Source organism: Sinohyriopsis cumingii, unplaced genomic scaffold, assembly GCF_028554795.1.
Source record: "Sinohyriopsis cumingii isolate HCF-2022 unplaced genomic scaffold, ASM2855479v2 utg005003l, whole genome shotgun sequence".
Lineage (NCBI taxonomy): Eukaryota > Metazoa > Mollusca > Bivalvia > Unionida > Unionidae > Sinohyriopsis > Sinohyriopsis cumingii.
Window position 1 is genome coordinate 8161 of NW_028316871.1, and position 22037 is coordinate 30197.

Genomic DNA, 22037 nt, shown 5'->3' on the forward strand with positions numbered 1-22037 from the left:
TGTGGTTTCCAATTTCACCAATCGGGTTCCATTCTCCACTAGGCATTCCTTGGCGAGTAAGGTGTTTTCTCTCTGTATATCTAAAATTGTTCCAAATTCTTTCAAAACGTCATGGATTATATTGTCAGATATATATAATGGCAGCCAGTGGATACGTAACTCGACAATTTGGCGTGCGATATACCGGATACCGTCGCCTTTACAATTTCTAGCTTTTTCCTTGCTGGTGAGAACTACGCACCATGGAGCATTCTCCCCCTCTCTATACATTCCTTTGATGTCGTTGTGATTGATACCAGCTGCTTCAAGCTTCCTCATGGCGTCTTCTCTTTGAAGTCGGCCGTCGACCCTAACGGTCCGAAAGAAGATGTCTGGCTCGATGTATTTTTCCAGGTTTACTTCCAAATGGCGATACATTTCGAAATCCAAAAGGATAATGCACAATTAAAATCCAAAAGAATAACACACAGTCGTGGTAGATCGCTGATAAGAACAGATACTACACTTTGATCTTAGCCAAAAGGCCGAGAAGCGATAAAGTATCGATCATTTTCAAAGTTTTATATATAACATTTTTTGAACAAGTCCTAAATTATCTTCTGATCATCCAACCGATATAATTATTTAGGCCCACCAGTTCCTATCGTCCTGGCCATATTCTCAACAATGACACTGCTATCATCGTTCCAATAGTGCTCCCCTCATCATGGTATGGTACTCCTACGGAGGATGTCATTTCTAGGACATTTTGATGTTACTCTAATGTAAAACGTGAGTACTGTAGTGCAACGTCGGCTTCGGAAATTGGCCCTCTTCCAACTGTTCAGCTTAATCATTGAGACGTAGTTTAGCGTCATGACGTCATCACAGTTCACGATCGATGGACCCAAGCGGGTGTTGTTAGAGAGAAGAAGAAAGACGTAACTTGACAGTGCTATCAAGTAAGGTAGACCTTCTACGCACATTAGAAAATACATCAGAGAAAGGCCGCAATACAAGGCAATTGGGAGTCCCGATTTTCCTTACTCAACAAATCGGCGTTTGCAGGTTCGCACATTTTGTCCGGATTAAACACGACCTGATTGTTGTTGTATAGCAGACCTCACCTAACTTGACCAACGACTGATTAACTAATGCCCTCAAAAATTTAAATCCAATGGCCAAAAAAAAAAAAAAAAAAAAAAAAAAAACAGTCCAATTTTCACCCATCTGCTCATGCGCGGGCCATGGTAGCCACTCGTAAGCATCCTCTCTGACTCCTATCAAGGCCACTGTCGATGAAAAATCCACCTGAATCAAAGCGCTTGTATTCCATTGGAAATGACATGAAAACATCGCCCCTTTTAAGTGAATATTGCAAGGAACACAGCTGAATGAGCTAGCTAGCGATGCATTGGAAGAAATTGCCGGAGTTAGGAAGGGACAGTGTCGTCCGTGTACTTACGGTGTTCATTTGTTGAACTAGAAATCGTCGAGTGTAGCATAGTCACAAGTGAATTGTCAGTCCTCCGTTCTAAATTAGTGGCATCTGAAATGGAGAAAGATCAGACCATGAGAAATTGGCCTCCGCATACGAGTTTAGGTTACAAGACATTAAGATATCATCTAGCCTTCAGCTGGTGTCAATTGGTCCTGAGTCCCTTCACAATAATAATAATAATAATGATAATAATAATAATAATAATAATAATATTATTATTATTAAAATTAAGATTAATAATGATAATAATAAACCCCTACAAATTACAAAAAGTAAATGCCTGAAAGTTTGGAATCTTAAATAGCAACTTAGGTGTAGATGGATTTATTATTGTTAGTTGTTTTCATTACTCCCCATGGGGAGTGGGCCAATCCCGGAGGTACTGCAATACCGGGCCAACCCGTGGCGAGAGCGGAGCAAGCCCCTGACATCTCACCCAGTTCCAAAAATCAGTTTAATATCGAAGTCCCCCAATGGGGGACGTATCAGATATTAAGCTGATAAGAACAGATACTTTTTTTAATTTTCATAATTGTTTATTGATACAAATAGATGATAACAAAATACAAATAATTACATGTATCAGCTTACACCATAAATAAATAAAAAGTAAGCGTTGGACTAACACTTACTCCTGCACACTTACATACACCCAGACACACTGTCCTTCACATTGATATACATGTAAAAACACAATAGGATGGTGCATATGAAAGAAAAAAAAAAAAAAAAAAATTACAATGTAGATATCTGAAGTGATGTAGATCTGTACGAATGAACAATTATATGTGTTACAAGTATGATACAAACATAATTATGCATGCTTGAAATATAGGAATTATAAATAATTAACGTACATACATATTTACACATGTAAGGTTCGTGTGAGATTGGATTTAATGGTTTATTATCGTCACAGACTTAAATCAATAACTAATTCAAAGTTGTATAGCGAACAGAAAAGGCCTGCCAGGCACCATCTGTCAAGAAATTCTACGACATGATATCTATGAAAATCGGCTCGTATTCTACACTTTAGTCGGTTAAGGAAGAAGTTGAGAAGGGTGTTGGATGTGACAGATTCCTTATAAAAATAGGCACGAACACGTTTGCACCAGATGACATATTTGTATTCAGCTGATAAGAGGAGGCAAAGGTTTTCGAATTCTGGCTCTGGGAACGAAGCTTCTTTAGGGAGAACACCGAATTTTAAGAATGAATAGAAGGTGTTGAATGAATTTCGTGACAGTTGTTTGATCCATTTAATTACAAGGCGTTGTAGCGGGTATACCAACTCACATTAAAAAAATAAGTGATCTGTTGTTTCGATGTCGCCGCAAAACGTGCACAGCTTGGACTTGGAAATATTCTTGAGGAACATGTTGTAATTTACTGGTAAAATATCGTGAATGGTTTTAAAACACACATCTCTGGTGATTGGGTCGAGGAATTGATTGTGTAAATTTTTCCATACCATAGTGAAATCGATAGTGTAAAGTTTGTGGATTTTTGGTTCTAGAACGAAATTTTTCAGGTTTAATTGATAAAAGGTTTTGGTGGGGGCAGTGCCAAAAGCAAAACTGGGGTTCTTTTCTGTGAAATCTTTAAGGATATTTAAACAATTTTTGTAAAATTGGGGAGCGTATAGAGTGTGTGTGTATATATTTAAACTTAATTTGGGGTTATACGTCCTTAATTGCAATCCGATCCAATATCTTGGGAAAAACTTCCACTTGGCGTTGTAGTTGTCATCAAGTAATTTTTGCATGTGCTGTAGTCTTAGTGCTCTTAATTTACATTCGATATTTGTGATGTTTAAACCACCCTTTTTAAAAGGATTATAACAGACAGCACGGGCCAGGGGTTCGAAAGTAGAGTCCCATAAATAAGTGAACATATTTCTATTCATGAGTGTAATATAATGTTTGGACAAATCTATAACAGTGGCAGTGTACCAAATTTTACTGCAAGAGAGAAGATTGACAATATTAGACTTTGAAATAAGGGATAATTTTCGGCTTTTATAAAGGTGCAAGGTATTTTGGAGGTGAGCTGAGCTGGTATGCCAGTAGTCGTCATGTGTTAAATTGTGTCCAAAAAGAAAACCAACTATTTTTTGTTTGTAAATCCAGGATATACCGAAAGGATGATCACTGCGAGATTTCCATTTTCCTAAAAACATCCCATTTGATTTACTAAAGTTTATTTTGGCGCCAGAGGTTTTTGAATATGTTTCTGCCCAGAAGAGATACTTCTCAATGGATTTGTCGGTGCAACAAAATCCTGTGCTGTCATCTGCGTAAAGGGAGATTTTGCAGGTCTCCGTAGTACCAGGTATATTTATTCCAATAATTTCAGTATCCGACCTTATTTTGACTGCAAAAGGTTCATAAGTTAGCACATATAGAAGGGGGGAGAGACTACAGCCTTGTCTAACCCCTCGTAAAATAGAGAAAGGTTCTGAAATGTGATTGTTAACGATGACGGAGGAGGATATGTCAGTGTAAAGTATAGAAATCCATTTGATAAAATCAGCGTGAAATCCAAAAGATTCTAAGGTTTTCATCATAAAGGAGTAGTTCACCCCGTCAAAGGCTTTTTCTTGGTCTAGGCAAATAAAGGCACATTGTAGTTGTTTTTGGTCTATATAATCATAGATATTTCGGATTAGATGGCCGTTGTCAAATATAGAGCGACCTTTGATTCCGCAGGTTTGGTCCAAATGAATAATTGTTGACATTACTTTACTGAGGCGATTGCTGATAATCTTGGAAAGGATTTTATAGTCTACGTTAAGTAGTGAGATAGGTCTCCAGTTTTTCATATTGGTCGGGTTTTGAGGGTCTTTACAAAGAAGAGTGATATACGAGAGCTTTTGAGAATCTGTTAAGGTACTGGCATCAAATATCATGTTATAAAGTTTGGTAAGTTTTTCGCCAAGAATGTCAAAAAAGGTGACATAAAACTCTTTTGACAGACCGTCTGGTCCGGGAGATTTATCATTCTTCATGCCGTTAATAGATAGCCATATTTCGTCTTTAGTGATGGGTCCTACAAGGAATTCATTTTCAGCTTCAGTTATGTGTGGTAGATCACGAAGAAATTCTTCAAACAGAGTTTCATCGATTGGTTCGTTGGTAAATAAATCAGAATAGAACTGTTGAAAACATGATAGAATGTCTGAACTAGACTTATAAGAAATATTGTTGTGTTGAATCTCGTTAATACATTTTTTCTCACCTCGTTTATTTTCAGTTTGATAAAAGAATTTACTAGGTTTTTCATTATTGTCGAGTATTTTGGCTTTGCTTCGAATAATAGAGCCTTGGTAATATTCATTATGGATTTCTTTCATTTTCATAGACAGTTCAAGTAATTCGTTGAGATAGTCAGGGTTACTGTTCGTATTATATTCATTTCTCAGACAGTAATACGTTTTCTTCAATCGTTTTAACTCTGAATACTTGAGTTTTGAATAGTCTTTGGAATAACGAATAAGTTCCTCTTTAATTTTTGTTTTCAGTTCATCCCAAAATGTTAAAGTAAAAGTATGAAACCTGAACTCTCTTTCACACAATCCAGTGATGAGAGTTCGTAAAGCGGTGTGCCTTAGGAGTGAATTGTTGCATTTCCAGTAGCCTTTACCGAAGTTGATAGAAGAATTACAAGACAGGGATAGAAAAACCGCGTCATGGTCGGATTGGGAAAATGGAACAATTTGTGCGTGTAAAATATAATCTTTGATTCTGTTTGAAACATAAAACCGATCAATCCTACTGGCTAAGGTAGCAAGGGATGGGTCTTTAGAGAATTTATACCATGTATATGTTTTATGAGACGGATGGAGGTGGCGAAAAGCATCAGTTAGGTGGAATTCAGAAATTATGGTTTTCAGATTTCGAATTGCAAGGTCGTTATATTCGTCTAAACTTCCGATTCTATCTAATTTGGAATTTGTGACACAGTTGAAATCTCCAGCTAATATAAGGTTATGTTGCCCGGCCAAAAAGGGGTACAGTGTATTAAAGAACTCGTTTTTCGTAGAGTCGGAATTCGGGGCATATATATTAATAATACGATATGGAGTAGTATTAAATATTAGATCAAGGCAAATGAATCGACCATCAAAGTCTGTGTCAAATTTAGAAAAGTCTATTTGAATGTTAAAATTTAGTAAAACTACTCCGCATGATCTATTTGTGCCAAAGCTCCAAATGGCATTGTGGCATCTTAATTTAGTTTGAATATCTTTGGCTGAGGATTGGTTATCAATGTGAGTTTCTTGCAGGATTAGAATATCGATATGGTATAATTTTATTAAAAGATCAATTTCATGTAATTTGCTACAAGTATTTAGACGGAGCCCATTGCAATTAAGACTAATAATATTAATGTTCTGAGCCATTGTGTTGTATAATAATATTGGTGCGTACATGGTTAAGTATGATGAGGGCTTCTACAGATGAGAATATGGCGACCATGATATACATATTAGAAATATTCCTAATGTGGGTGGAAATGAGGAGTAGGGTGTGGTTGATAGGGAAAATGTAGAAATCGAAAAGGAAGGAGAGAAAATAACATGGAGGTATAACAATGAATGAAAATGAAAGATCGATTGATAGGGAGTAGTGATGGGGAAAATGTAGTGAGACCATACCGTGAAGCACATGAATCCGAATTACACAATTCCAAAGCATTTGCGAAATAAGAAAAAACAAACTTGAGTGAAAGGTTAACAGGCCGTAGCCTGAATATGAGAGTCCACAGTTCAAAATCATAGTCCATAAGGCAGTCTTGGTCTTGTACTGATCCATGGGGGCGCATTCAAAAGTCCTTGTACAGTCCTAGGTCGGTTAAGCGTTGACGGTGTGTTCAATGGGGGTGTTAGGAAAACATTTCACTCTCTTCACTCTGGTTTGATTGTGTTCTCGCTTTTTTATTCGTTACGACCGTCCACTTATATTCTTCGAGGTCAAACAGTTCTCGTTTGTCATTAGTTGATGTAGGTGGGTTTTCTTCAATTGGAGTCTCCATTTCTTCAGGTGGTGTTGTCGATGGGGGCGCTACTGAAGGCGTAGGAATGGCAGGGGGTGTTGAAGTTGATGTACTGGTGGTAGCAGGTGTTGTCGATGTTGTCGATGGAGGTGCTGGTGTCGGTGTGTTACCTGTTGCAGCGGGTGTTGTGGTTTTGGATGCTTGCGGTTTATTGGTGTTTAAGGAGGCTGCAGTAGCGTACGATGGTCCCTTTTGGGGACAATCTTTTCTCAAGTGGCCGCATTGTCGGCATTTCAGGCATAGGGGGGGACGGCCCTTCATGGTAATAAGCATGCCTATGGTGCCTAGTGAAATGATGTGCGGTATATGTTTGATGTCGATTTCTGTGGTTTCCAATTTCACCAATCGGGTTCCATTCTCCACTAGGCATTCCTTGGCGAGTAAGGTGTTTTCTCTCTGTATATCTAAAATTGTTCCAAATTCTTTCAAAACGTCATGGATTATATTGTCAGATATATATAATGGCAGCCAGTGGATACGTAACTCGACAATTTGGCGTGCGATATACCGGATACCGTCGCCTTTACAATTTCTAGCTTTTTCCTTGCTGGTGAGAACTACGCACCATGGAGCATTCTCCCCCTCTCTATACATTCCTTTGATGTCGTTGTGATTGATACCAGCTGCTTCAAGCTTCCTCATGGCGTCTTCTCTTTGAAGTCGGCCGTCGACCCTAACGGTCCGAAAGAAGATGTCTGGCTCGATGTATTTTTCCAGGTTTACTTCCAAATGGCGATACATTTCGAAATCCAAAAGGATAATGCACAATTAAAATCCAAAAGAATAACACACAGTCGTGGTAGATCGCTGATAAGAACAGATACTACACTTTGATCTTAGCCAAAAGGCCGAGAAGCGATAAAGTATCGATCATTTTCAAAGTTTTATATATAACATTTTTTGAACAAGTCCTAAATTATCTTCTGATCATCCAACCGATATAATTATTTAGGCCCACCAGTTCCTATCGTCCTGGCCATATTCTCAACAATGACACTGCTATCATCGTTCCAATAGTGCTCCCCTCATCATGGTATGGTACTCCTACGGAGGATGTCATTTCTAGGACATTTTGATGTTACTCTAATGTAAAACGTGAGTACTGTAGTGCAACGTCGGCTTCGGAAATTGGCCCTCTTCCAACTGTTCAGCTTAATCATTGAGACGTAGTTTAGCGTCATGACGTCATCACAGTTCACGATCGATGGACCCAAGCGGGTGTTGTTAGAGAGAAGAAGAAAGACGTAACTTGACAGTGCTATCAAGTAAGGTAGACCTTCTACGCACATTAGAAAATACATCAGAGAAAGGCCGCAATACAAGGCAATTGGGAGTCCCGATTTTCCTTACTCAACAAATCGGCGTTTGCAGGTTCGCACATTTTGTCCGGATTAAACACGACCTGATTGTTGTTGTATAGCAGACCTCACCTAACTTGACCAACGACTGATTAACTAATGCCCTCAAACATTTAAATCCAATGGCCAAAAAAAAAAAAAAAAAAAAAAAAAAAACAGTCCAATTTTCACCCATCTGCTCATGCGCGGGCCATGGTAGCCACTCGTAAGCATCCTCTCTGACTCCTATCAAGGCCACTGTCGATGAAAAATCCACCTGAATCAAAGCGCTTGTATTCCATTGGAAATGACATGAAAACATCGCCCCTTTTAAGTGAATATTGCAAGGAACACAGCTGAATGAGCTAGCTAGCGATGCATTGGAAGAAATTGCCGGAGTTAGGAAGGGACAGTGTCGTCCGTGTACTTACGGTGTTCATTTGTTGAACTAGAAATCGTCGAGTGTAGCATAGTCACAAGTGAATTGTCAGTCCTCCGTTCTAAATTAGTGGCATCTGAAATGGAGAAAGATCAGACCATGAGAAATTGGCCTCCGCATACGAGTTTAGGTTACAAGACATTAAGATATCATCTAGCCTTCAGCTGGTGTCAATTGGTCCTGAGTCCCTTCACAATAATAATAATAATAATGATAATAATAATAATAATAATAATAATATTATTATTATTAAAATTAAGATTAATAATGATAATAATAAACCCCTACAAATTACAAAAAGTAAATGCCTGAAAGTTTGGAATCTTAAATAGCAACTTAGGTGTAGATGGATTTATTATTGTTAGTTGTTTTCATTACTCCCCATGGGGAGTGGGCCAATCCCGGAGGTACTGCAATACCGGGCCAACCCGTGGCGAGAGCGGAGCAAGCCCCTGACATCTCACCCAGTTCCAAAAATCAGTTTAATATCGAAGTCCCCCAATGGGGGACGTATCAGATATTAAGCTGATAAGAACAGATACTTTTTTTAATTTTCATAATTGTTTATTGATACAAATAGATGATAACAAAATACAAATAATTACATGTATCAGCTTACACCATAAATAAATAAAAAGTAAGCGTTGGACTAACACTTACTCCTGCACACTTACATACACCCAGACACACTGTCCTTCACATTGATATACATGTAAAAACACAATAGGATGGTGCATATGAAAGAAAAAAAAAAAAAAAAAAATTACAATGTAGATATCTGAAGTGATGTAGATCTGTACGAATGAACAATTATATGTGTTACAAGTATGATACAAACATAATTATGCATGCTTGAAATATAGGAATTATAAATAATTAACGTACATACATATTTACACATGTAAGGTTCGTGTGAGATTGGATTTAATGGTTTATTATCGTCACAGACTTAAATCAATAACTAATTCAAAGTTGTATAGCGAACAGAAAAGGCCTGCCAGGCACCATCTGTCAAGAAATTCTACGACATGATATCTATGAAAATCGGCTCGTATTCTACACTTTAGTCGGTTAAGGAAGAAGTTGAGAAGGGTGTTGGATGTGACAGATTCCTTATAAAAATAGGCACGAACACGTTTGCACCAGATGACATATTTGTATTCAGCTGATAAGAGGAGGCAAAGGTTTTCGAATTCTGGCTCTGGGAACGAAGCTTCTTTAGGGAGAACACCGAATTTTAAGAATGAATAGAAGGTGTTGAATGAATTTCGTGACAGTTGTTTGATCCATTTAATTACAAGGCGTTGTAGCGGGTATACCAACTCACATTAAAAAAATAAGTGATCTGTTGTTTCGATGTCGCCGCAAAACGTGCACAGCTTGGACTTGGAAATATTCTTGAGGAACATGTTGTAATTTACTGGTAAAATATCGTGAATGGTTTTAAAACACACATCTCTGGTGATTGGGTCGAGGAATTGATTGTGTAAATTTTTCCATACCATAGTGAAATCGATAGTGTAAAGTTTGTGGATTTTTGGTTCTAGAACGAAATTTTTCAGGTTTAATTGATAAAAGGTTTTGGTGGGGGCAGTGCCAAAAGCAAAACTGGGGTTCTTTTCTGTGAAATCTTTAAGGATATTTAAACAATTTTTGTAAAATTGGGGAGCGTATAGAGTGTGTGTGTATATATTTAAACTTAATTTGGGGTTATACGTCCTTAATTGCAATCCGATCCAATATCTTGGGAAAAACTTCCACTTGGCGTTGTAGTTGTCATCAAGTAATTTTTGCATGTGCTGTAGTCTTAGTGCTCTTAATTTACATTCGATATTTGTGATGTTTAAACCACCCTTTTTAAAAGGATTATAACAGACAGCACGGGCCAGGGGTTCGAAAGTAGAGTCCCATAAATAAGTGAACATATTTCTATTCATGAGTGTAATATAATGTTTGGACAAATCTATAACAGTGGCAGTGTACCAAATTTTACTGCAAGAGAGAAGATTGACAATATTAGACTTTGAAATAAGGGATAATTTTCGGCTTTTATAAAGGTGCAAGGTATTTTGGAGGTGAGCTGAGCTGGTATGCCAGTAGTCGTCATGTGTTAAATTGTGTCCAAAAAGAAAACCAACTATTTTTTGTTTGTAAATCCAGGATATACCGAAAGGATGATCACTGCGAGATTTCCATTTTCCTAAAAACATCCCATTTGATTTACTAAAGTTTATTTTGGCGCCAGAGGTTTTTGAATATGTTTCTGCCCAGAAGAGATACTTCTCAATGGATTTGTCGGTGCAACAAAATCCTGTGCTGTCATCTGCGTAAAGGGAGATTTTGCAGGTCTCCGTAGTACCAGGTATATTTATTCCAATAATTTCAGTATCCGACCTTATTTTGACTGCAAAAGGTTCATAAGTTAGCACATATAGAAGGGGGGAGAGACTACAGCCTTGTCTAACCCCTCGTAAAATAGAGAAAGGTTCTGAAATGTGATTGTTAACGATGACGGAGGAGGATATGTCAGTGTAAAGTATAGAAATCCATTTGATAAAATCAGCGTGAAATCCAAAAGATTCTAAGGTTTTCATCATAAAGGAGTAGTTCACCCCGTCAAAGGCTTTTTCTTGGTCTAGGCAAATAAAGGCACATTGTAGTTGTTTTTGGTCTATATAATCATAGATATTTCGGATTAGATGGCCGTTGTCAAATATAGAGCGACCTTTGATTCCGCAGGTTTGGTCCAAATGAATAATTGTTGACATTACTTTACTGAGGCGATTGCTGATAATCTTGGAAAGGATTTTTAGTCTACGTTAAGTAGTGAGATAGGTCTCCAGTTTTTCATATTGGTCGGGTTTTGAGGGTCTTTACAAAGAAGAGTGATATACGAGAGCTTTTGAGAATCTGTTAAGGTACTGGCATCAAATATCATGTTATAAAGTTTGGTAAGTTTTTCGCCAAGAATGTCAAAAAAGGTGACATAAAACTCTTTTGACAGACCGTCTGGTCCGGGAGATTTATCATTCTTCATGCCGTTAATAGATAGCCATATTTCGTCTTTAGTGATGGGTCCTACAAGGAATTCATTTTCAGCTTCAGTTATGTGTGGTAGATCACGAAGAAATTCTTCAAACAGAGTTTCATCGATTGGTTCGTTGGTAAATAAATCAGAATAGAACTGTTGAAAACATGATAGAATGTCTGAACTAGACTTATAAGAAATATTGTTGTGTTGAATCTCGTTAATACATTTTTTCTCACCTCGTTTATTTTCAGTTTGATAAAAGAATTTACTAGGTTTTTCATTATTGTCGAGTATTTTGGCTTTGCTTCGAATAATAGAGCCTTGGTAATATTCATTATGGATTTCTTTCATTTTCATAGACAGTTCAAGTAATTCGTTGAGATAGTCAGGGTTACTGTTCGTATTATATTCATTTCTCAGACAGTAATACGTTTTCTTCAATCGTTTTAACTCTGAATACTTGAGTTTTGAATAGTCTTTGGAATAACGAATAAGTTCCTCTTTAATTTTTGTTTTCAGTTCATCCCAAAATGTTAAAGTAAAAGTATGAAACCTGAACTCTCTTTCACACAATCCAGTGATGAGAGTTCGTAAAGCGGTGTGCCTTAGGAGTGAATTGTTGCATTTCCAGTAGCCTTTACCGAAGTTGATAGAAGAATTACAAGACAGGGATAGAAAAACCGCGTCATGGTCGGATTGGGAAAATGGAACAATTTGTGCGTGTAAAATATAATCTTTGATTCTGTTTGAAACATAAAACCGATCAATCCTACTGGCTAAGGTAGCAAGGGATGGGTCTTTAGAGAATTTATACCATGTATATGTTTTATGAGACGGATGGAGGTGGCGAAAAGCATCAGTTAGGTGGAATTCAGAAATTATGGTTTTCAGATTTCGAATTGCAAGGTCGTTATATTCGTCTAAACTTCCGATTCTATCTAATTTGGAATTTGTGACACAGTTGAAATCTCCAGCTAATATAAGGTTATGTTGCCCGGCCAAAAAGGGGTACAGTGTATTAAAGAACTCGTTTTTCGTAGAGTCGGAATTCGGGGCATATATATTAATAATACGATATGGAGTAGTATTAAATATTAGATCAAGGCAAATGAATCGACCATCAAAGTCTGTGTCAAATTTAGAAAAGTCTATTTGAATGTTAAAATTTAGTAAAACTACTCCGCATGATCTATTTGTGCCAAAGCTCCAAATGGCATTGTGGCATCTTAATTTAGTTTGAATATCTTTGGCTGAGGATTGGTTATCAATGTGAGTTTCTTGCAGGATTAGAATATCGATATGGTATAATTTTATTAAAAGATCAATTTCATGTAATTTGCTACAAGTATTTAGACGGAGCCCATTGCAATTAAGACTAATAATATTAATGTTCTGAGCCATTGTGTTGTATAATAATATTGGTGCGTACATGGTTAAGTATGATGAGGGCTTCTACAGATGAGAATATGGCGACCATGATATACATATTAGAAATATTCCTAATGTGGGTGGAAATGAGGAGTAGGGTGTGGTTGATAGGGAAAATGTAGAAATCGAAAAGGAAGGAGAGAAAATAACATGGAGGTATAACAATGAATGAAAATGAAAGATCGATTGATAGGGAGTAGTGATGGGGAAAATGTAGTGAGACCATACCGTGAAGCACATGAATCCGAATTACACAATTCCAAAGCATTTGCGAAATAAGAAAAAACAAACTTGAGTGAAAGGTTAACAGGCCGTAGCCTGAATATGAGAGTCCACAGTTCAAAATCATAGTCCATAAGGCAGTCTTGGTCTTGTACTGATCCATGGGGGCGCATTCAAAAGTCCTTGTACAGTCCTAGGTCGGTTAAGCGTTGACGGTGTGTTCAATGGGGGTGTTAGGAAAACATTTCACTCTCTTCACTCTGGTTTGATTGTGTTCTCGCTTTTTTATTCGTTACGACCGTCCACTTATATTCTTCGAGGTCAAACAGTTCTCGTTTGTCATTAGTTGATGTAGGTGGGTTTTCTTCAATTGGAGTCTCCATTTCTTCAGGTGGTGTTGTCGATGGGGGCGCTACTGAAGGCGTAGGAATGGCAGGGGGTGTTGAAGTTGATGTACTGGTGGTAGCAGGTGTTGTCGATGTTGTCGATGGAGGTGCTGGTGTCGGTGTGTTACCTGTTGCAGCGGGTGTTGTGGTTTTGGATGCTTGCGGTTTATTGGTGTTTAAGGAGGCTGCAGTAGCGTACGATGGTCCCTTTTGGGGACAATCTTTTCTCAAGTGGCCGCATTGTCGGCATTTCAGGCATAGGGGGGGACGGCCCTTCATGGTAATAAGCATGCCTATGGTGCCTAGTGAAATGATGTGCGGTATATGTTTGATGTCGATTTCTGTGGTTTCCAATTTCACCAATCGGGTTCCATTCTCCACTAGGCATTCCTTGGCGAGTAAGGTGTTTTCTCTCTGTATATCTAAAATTGTTCCAAATTCTTTCAAAACGTCATGGATTATATTGTCAGATATATATAATGGCAGCCAGTGGATACGTAACTCGACAATTTGGCGTGCGATATACCGGATACCGTCGCCTTTACAATTTCTAGCTTTTTCCTTGCTGGTGAGAACTACGCACCATGGAGCATTCTCCCCCTCTCTATACATTCCTTTGATGTCGTTGTGATTGATACCAGCTGCTTCAAGCTTCCTCATGGCGTCTTCTCTTTGAAGTCGGCCGTCGACCCTAACGGTCCGAAAGAAGATGTCTGGCTCGATGTATTTTTCCAGGTTTACTTCCAAATGGCGATACATTTCGAAATCCAAAAGGATAATGCACAATTAAAATCCAAAAGAATAACACACAGTCGTGGTAGATCGCTGATAAGAACAGATACTACACTTTGATCTTAGCCAAAAGGCCGAGAAGCGATAAAGTATCGATCATTTTCAAAGTTTTATATATAACATTTTTTGAACAAGTCCTAAATTATCTTCTGATCATCCAACCGATATAATTATTTAGGCCCACCAGTTCCTATCGTCCTGGCCATATTCTCAACAATGACACTGCTATCATCGTTCCAATAGTGCTCCCCTCATCATGGTATGGTACTCCTACGGAGGATGTCATTTCTAGGACATTTTGATGTTACTCTAATGTAAAACGTGAGTACTGTAGTGCAACGTCGGCTTCGGAAATTGGCCCTCTTCCAACTGTTCAGCTTAATCATTGAGACGTAGTTTAGCGTCATGACGTCATCACAGTTCACGATCGATGGACCCAAGCGGGTGTTGTTAGAGAGAAGAAGAAAGACGTAACTTGACAGTGCTATCAAGTAAGGTAGACCTTCTACGCACATTAGAAAATACATCAGAGAAAGGCCGCAATACAAGGCAATTGGGAGTCCCGATTTTCCTTACTCAACAAATCGGCGTTTGCAGGTTCGCACATTTTGTCCGGATTAAACACGACCTGATTGTTGTTGTATAGCAGACCTCACCTAACTTGACCAACGACTGATTAACTAATGCCCTCAAACATTTAAATCCAATGGCCAAAAAAAAAAAAAAAAAAAAAAAAAAACAGTCCAATTTTCACCCATCTGCTCATGCGCGGGCCATGGTAGCCAGTCGTAAGCATCCTCTCTGACTCCTATCAAGGCCACTGTCGATGAAAAATCCACCTGAATCAAAGCGCTTGTATTCCATTGGAAATGACATGAAAACATCGCCCCTTTTAAGTGAATATTGCAAGGAACACAGCTGAATGAGCTAGCTAGCGATGCATTGGAAGAAATTGCCGGAGTTAGGAAGGGACAGTGTCGTCCGTGTACTTACGGTGTTCATTTGTTGAACTAGAAATCGTCGAGTGTAGCATAGTCACAAGTGAATTGTCAGTCCTCCGTTCTAAATTAGTGGCATCTGAAATGGAGAAAGATCAGACCATGAGAAATTGGCCTCCGCATACGAGTTTAGGTTACAAGACATTAAGATATCATCTAGCCTTCAGCTGGTGTCAATTGGTCCTGAGTCCCTTCACAATAATAATAATAATAATGATAATAATAATAATAATAATAATAATATTATTATTATTATTGTTATTATTAAAATTACGATTAATAATGATAATAATAAACCCCTACAAATTACAAAAAGTAAATGCCTGAAAGTTTGGAATCTTAAATAGCAACTTAGGTGTAGATGGATTTATTATTGTTAGTTGTTTTCATTACTCCCCATGGGGAGTGGGCCAATCCCGGAGGTACTGCAATACCGGGCCAACCCGTGGCGAGAGCGGAGCAAGCCCCTGACATCTCACCCAGTTCCAAAAATCAGTTTAATATCGAAGTCCCCCAATGGGGGACGTATCAGATATTAAGCTGATAAGAACAGATACTTTTTTTAATTTTCATAATTGTTTATTGATACAAATAGATGATAACAAAATACAAATAATTACATGTATCAGCTTACACCATAAATAAATAAAAAGTAAGCGTTGGACTAACACTTACTCCTGCACACTTACATACACCCAGACACACTGTCCTTCACATTGATATACATGTAAAAACACAATAGGATGGTGCATATGAAAGAAAAAAAAAAAAAAAAAAATTACAATGTAGATATCTGAAGTGATGTAGATCTGTACGAATGAACAATTATATGTGTTACAAGTATGATACAAACATAATTATGCATGCTTGAAATATAGGAATTATAAATAATTAACGTACATACATATTTACACATGTAAGGTTCGTGTGAGATTGGATTTAATGGTTTATTATCGTCACAGACTTAAATCAATAACTAATTCAAAGTTGTATAGCGAACAGAAAAGGCCTGCCAGGCACCATCTGTCAAGAAATTCTACGACATGATATCTATGAAAATCGGCTCGTATTCTACACTTTAGTCGGTTAAGGAAGAAGTTGAGAAGGGTGTTGGATGTGACAGATTCCTTATAAAAATAGGCACGAACACGTTTGCACCAGATGACATATTTGTATTCAGCTGATAAGAGGAGGCAAAGGTTTTCGAATTCTGGCTCTGGGAACGAAGCTTCTTTAGGGAGAACACCGAATTTTAAGAATGAATAGAAGGTGTTGAATGAATTTCGTGACAGTTGTTTGATCCATTTAATTACAAGGCGTTGTAGCGGGTATACCAACTCACATTCAAAAAATAAGTGATCTGTTGTTTCGATGTCGCCGCAAAACGTGCACAGCTTGGACTTGGAAATATTCTTGAGGAACATGTTGTAATTTACTGGTAAAATATCGTGAATGGTTTTAAAACACACATCTCTGGTGATTGGGTCGAGGAATTGATTGTGTAAATTTTTCCATACCATAGTGAAATCGATAGTGTAAAGTTTGTGGATTTTTGGTTCTAGAACGAAATTTTTCAGGTTTAATTGATAAAAGGTTTTGGTGGGGGCAGTGCCAAAAGCAAAACTGGGGTTCTTTTCTGTGAAATCTTTAAGGATATTTAAACAATTTTTGTAAAATTGGGGAGCGTATAGAGTGTGTGTGTATATATTTAAACTTAATTTGGGGTTATACGTCCTTAATTGCAATCCGATCCAATATCTTGGGAAAAACTTCCACTTGGCGTTGTAGTTGTCATCAAGTAATTTTTGCATGTGCTGTAGTCTTAGTGCTCTTAATTTACATTCGATATTTGTGATGTTTAAACCACCCTTTTTAAAAGGATTATAACAGACAGCACGGGCCAGGGGTTCGAAAGTAGAGTCCCATAAATAAGTGAATATATTTCTATTCATGAGTGTAATATAATGTTTGGACAAATCTATAACAGTGGCAGTGTACCAAATTTTACTGCAAGAGAGAAGATTGACAATATTAGACTTTGAAATAAGGGATAATTTTCGGCTTTTATAAAGGTGCAAGGTATTTTGGAGGTGAGCTGAGCTGGTATGCCAGTAGTCGTCATGTGTTAAATTGTGTCCAAAAAGAAAACCAACTATTTTTTGTTTGTAAATCCAGGATATACCGAAAGGATGATCACTGCGAGATTTCCATTTTCCTAAAAACATCCCATTTGATTTACTAAAGTTTATTTTGGCGCCAGAGGTTTTTGAATATGTTTCTGCCCAGAAGAGATACTTCTCAATGGATTTGTCGGTGCAACAAAATCCTGTGCTGTCATCTGCGTAAAGGGAGATTTTGCAGGTCTCCGTAGTACCAGGTATATTTATTCCAATAATTTCAGTATCCGACCTTATTTTGACTGCAAAAGGTTCATAAGTTAGCACATATAGAAGGGGGGAGAGACTACAGCCTTGTCTAACCCCTCGTAAAATAGAGAAAGGTTCTGAAATGTGATTGTTAACGATGACGGAGGAGGATATGTCAGTGTAAAGTATAGAAATCCATTTGATAAAATCAGCGTGAAATCCAAAAGATTCTAAGGTTTTCATCATAAAGGAGTAGTTCACCCCGTCAAAGGCTTTTTCTTGGTCTAGGCAAATAAAGGCACATTGTAGTTGTTTTTGGTCTATATAATCATAGATATTTCGGATTAGATGGCCGTTGTCAAATATAGAGCGACCTTTGATTCCGCAGGTTTGGTCCAAATGAATAATTGTTGACATTACTTTACTGAGGCGATTGCTGATAATCTTGGAAAGGATTTTATAGTCTACGTTAAGTAGTGAGATAGGTCTCCAGTTTTTCATATTGGTCGGGTTTTGAGGGTCTTTACAAAGAAGAGTGATATACGAGAGCTTTTGAGAATCTGTTAAGGTACTGGCATCAAATATCATGTTATAAAGTTTGGTAAGTTTTTCGCCAAGAATGTCAAAAAAGGTGACATAAAACTCTTTTGACAGACCGTCTGGTCCGGGAGATTTATCATTCTTCATGCCGTTAATAGATAGCCATATTTCGTCTTTAGTGATGGGTCCTACAAGGAATTCATTTTCAGCTTCAGTTATGTGTGGTAGATCACGAAGAAATTCTTCAAACAGAGTTTCATCGATTGGTTCGTTGGTAAATAAATCAGAATAGAACTGTTGAAAACATGATAGAATGTCTGAACTAGACTTATAAGAAATATTGTTGTGTTGAATCTCGTTAATACATTTTTTCTCACCTCGTTTATTTTCAGTTTGATAAAAGAATTTACTAGGTTTTTCATTATTGTCGAGTATTTTGGCTTTGCTTCGAATAATAGAGCCTTGGTAATATTCATTATGGATTTCTTTCATTTTCATAGACAGTTCAAGTAATTCGTTGAGATAGTCAGGGTTACTGTTCGTATTATATTCATTTCTCAGACAGTAATACGTTTTCTTCAATCGTTTTAACTCTGAATACTTGAGTTTTGAATAGTCTTTGGAATAACGAATAAGTTCCTCTTTAATTTTTGTTTTCAGTTCATCCCAAAATGTTAAAGTAAAAGTATGAAACCTGAACTCTCTTTCACACAATCCAGTGATGAGAGTTCGTAAAGCGGTGTGCCTTAGGAGTGAATTGTTGCATTTCCAGTAGCCTTTACCGAAGTTGATAGAAGAATTACAAGACAGGGATAGAAAAACCGCGTCATGGTCGGATTGGGAAAATGGAACAATTTGTGCGTGTAAAATATAATCTTTGATTCTGTTTGAAACATAAAACCGATCAATCCTACTGGCTAAGGTAGCAAGGGATGGGTCTTTAGAGAATTTATACCATGTATATGTTTTATGAGACGGATGGAGGTGGCGAAAAGCATCAGTTAGGTGGAATTCAGAAATTATGGTTTTCAGATTTCGAATTGCAAGGTCGTTATATTCGTCTAAACTTCCGATTCTATCTAATTTGGAATTTGTGACACAGTTGAAATCTCCAGCTAATATAAGGTTATGTTGCCCGGCCAAAAAGGGGTACAGTGTATTAAAGAACTCGTTTTTCGTAGAGTCGGAATTCGGGGCATATATATTAATAATACGATATGGAGTAGTATTAAATATTAGATCAAGGCAAATGAATCGACCATCAAAGTCTGTGTCAAATTTAGAAAAGTCTATTTGAATGTTAAAATTTAGTAAAACTACTCCGCATGATCTATTTGTGCCAAAGCTCCAAATGGCATTGTGGCATCTTAATTTAGTTTGAATATCTTTGGCTGAGGATTGGTTATCAATGTGAGTTTCTTGCAGGATTAGAATATCGATATGGTATAATTTTATTAAAAGATCAATTTCATGTAATTTGCTACAAGTATTTAGACGGAGCCCATTGCAATTAAGACTAATAATATTAATGTTCTGAGCCATTGTGTTGTATAATAATATTGGTGCGTACATGGTTAAGTATGATGAGGGCTTCTACAGATGAGAATATGGCGACCATGATATACATATTAGAAATATTCCTAATGTGGGTGGAAATGAGGAGTAGGGTGTGGTTGATAGGGAAAATGTAGAAATCGAAAAGGAAGGAGAGAAAATAACATGGAGGTATAACAATGAATGAAAATGAAAGATCGATTGATAGGGAGTAGTGATGGGGAAAATGTAGTGAGACCATACCGTGAAGCACATGAATCCGAATTACACAATTCCAAAGCATTTGCGAAATAAGAAAAAACAAACTTGAGTGAAAGGTTAACAGGCCGTAGCCTGAATATGAGAGTCCACAGTTCAAAATCATAGTCCATAAGGCAGTCTTGGTCTTGTACTGATCCATGGGGGCGCATTCAAAAGTCCTTGTACAGTCCTAGGTCGGTTAAGCGTTGACGGTGTGTTCAATGGGGGTGTTAGGAAAACATTTCACTCTCTTCACTCTGGTTTGATTGTGTTCTCGCTTTTTTATTCGTTACGACCGTCCACTTATATTCTTCGAGGTCAAACAGTTCTCGTTTGTCATTAGTTGATGTAGGTGGGTTTTCTTCAATTGGAGTCTCCATTTCTTCAGGTGGTGTTGTCGATGGGGGCGCTACTGAAGGCGTAGGAATGGCAGGGGGTGTTGAAGTTGATGTACTGGTGGTAGCAGGTGTTGTCGATGTTGTCGATGGAGGTGCTGGTGTCGGTGTGTTACCTGTTGCAGCGGGTGTTGTGGTTTTGGATGCTTGCGGTTTATTGGTGTTTAAGGAGGCTGCAGTAGCGTACGATGGTCCCTTTTGGGGACAATCTTTTCTCAAGTGGCCGCATTGTCGGCATTTCAGGCATAGGGGGGGACGGCCCTTCATGGTAATAAGCATGCCTATGGTGCCTAGTGAAATGATGTGCGGTATATGTTTGATGTCGATTTCTGTGGTTTCCAATTTCACCAATCGGGTTCCATTCTCCACTAGGCATTCCTTGGCGAGTAAGGTGTTTTCTCTCTGTATATCTAAAATTGTTCCAAATTCTTTCAAAACGTCATGGATTATATTGTCAGATATATATAATGGCAGCCAGTGGATACGTAACTCGACAATTTGGCGTGCGATATACCGGATACCGTCGCCTTTACAATTTCTAGCTTTTTCCTTGCTGGTGAGAACTACGCACCATGGAGCATTCTCCCCCTCTCTATACATTCCTTTGATGTCGTTGTGATTGATACCAGCTGCTTCAAGCTTCCTCATGGCGTCTTCTCTTTGAAGTCGGCCGTCGACCCTAACGGTCCGAAAGAAGATGTCTGGCTCGATGTATTTTTCCAGGTTTACTTCCAAATGGCGATACATTTCGAAATCCAAAAGGATAATGCACAATTAAAATCCAAAAGAATAACACACAGTCGTGGTAGATCGCTGATAAGAACAGATACTACACTTTGATCTTAGCCAAAAGGCCGAGAAGCGATAAAGTATCGATCATTTTCAAAGTTTTATATATAACATTTTTTGAACAAGTCCTAAATTATCTTCTGATCATCCAACCGATATAATTATTTAGGCCCACCAGTTCCTATCGTCCTGGCCATATTCTCAACAATGACACTGCTATCATCGTTCCAATAGTGCTCCCCTCATCATGGTATGGTACTCCTACGGAGGATGTCATTTCTAGGACATTTTGATGTTACTCTAATGTAAAACGTGAGTACTGTAGTGCAACGTCGGCTTCGGAAATTGGCCCTCTTCCAACTGTTCAGCTTAATCATTGAGACGTAGTTTAGCGTCATGACGTCATCACAGTTCACGATCGATGGACCCAAGCGGGTGTTGTTAGAGAGAAGAAGAAAGACGTAACTTGACAGTGCTATCAAGTAAGGTAGACCTTCTACGCACATTAGAAAATACATCAGAGAAAGGCCGCAATACAAGGCAATTGGGAGTCCCGATTTTCCTTACTCAACAAATCGGCGTTTGCAGGTTCGCACATTTTGTCCGGATTAAACACGACCTGATTGTTGTTGTATAGCAGACCTCACCTAACTTGACCAACGACTGATTAACTAATGCCCTCAAACATTTAAATCCAATGGCCAAAAAAAAAAAAAAAAAAAAAAAAAAACAGTCCAATTTTCACCCATCTGCTCATGCGCGGGCCATGGTAGCCAGTCGTAAGCATCCTCTCTGACTCCTATCAAGGCCACTGTCGATGAAAAATCCATCTGAATCAAAGCGCTTGTATTCCATTGGAAATGACATGAAAACATCGCCCCTTTTAAGTGAATATTGCAAGGAACACAGCTGAATGAGCTAGCTAGCGATGCATTGGAAGAAATTGCCGGAGTTAGGAAGGGACAGTGTCGTCCGTGTACTT

General features: G+C 38.0%; 3 non-coding genes and 4 pseudogenes across 3 annotated transcripts; all 7 read right to left on the reverse strand.

Annotated features, from left to right (window-relative positions):
• Positions 1-428: 428 nt before the first annotated feature.
• On the reverse strand, positions 429-536 carry LOC149769025 (U2 spliceosomal RNA; annotated as a pseudogene).
• A 1301-nt stretch (positions 537-1837) lies between these two features.
• On the reverse strand, positions 1838-2034 carry LOC149769026 (U2 spliceosomal RNA). Its single transcript, XR_016419507.1, has one exon. It is a non-coding gene; the product is annotated as a U2 spliceosomal RNA (small nuclear RNA).
• A 5256-nt stretch (positions 2035-7290) lies between these two features.
• Positions 7291-7398, reverse strand: LOC149769027 (U2 spliceosomal RNA; annotated as a pseudogene).
• A 1301-nt stretch (positions 7399-8699) lies between these two features.
• Positions 8700-8896, reverse strand: LOC149769028 (U2 spliceosomal RNA). Its single transcript, XR_016419508.1, has one exon. It is a non-coding gene; the product is annotated as a U2 spliceosomal RNA (small nuclear RNA).
• A 5255-nt stretch (positions 8897-14151) lies between these two features.
• On the reverse strand, positions 14152-14259 carry LOC149769029 (U2 spliceosomal RNA; annotated as a pseudogene).
• A 1312-nt stretch (positions 14260-15571) lies between these two features.
• LOC149769030 (U2 spliceosomal RNA) lies at positions 15572-15768 on the reverse strand. The gene has a single exon (XR_016419509.1). It is a non-coding gene; the product is annotated as a U2 spliceosomal RNA (small nuclear RNA).
• A 5256-nt stretch (positions 15769-21024) lies between these two features.
• Positions 21025-21132, reverse strand: LOC149769031 (U2 spliceosomal RNA; annotated as a pseudogene).
• Between the last annotated feature and the right edge of the window lie 905 nt (positions 21133-22037).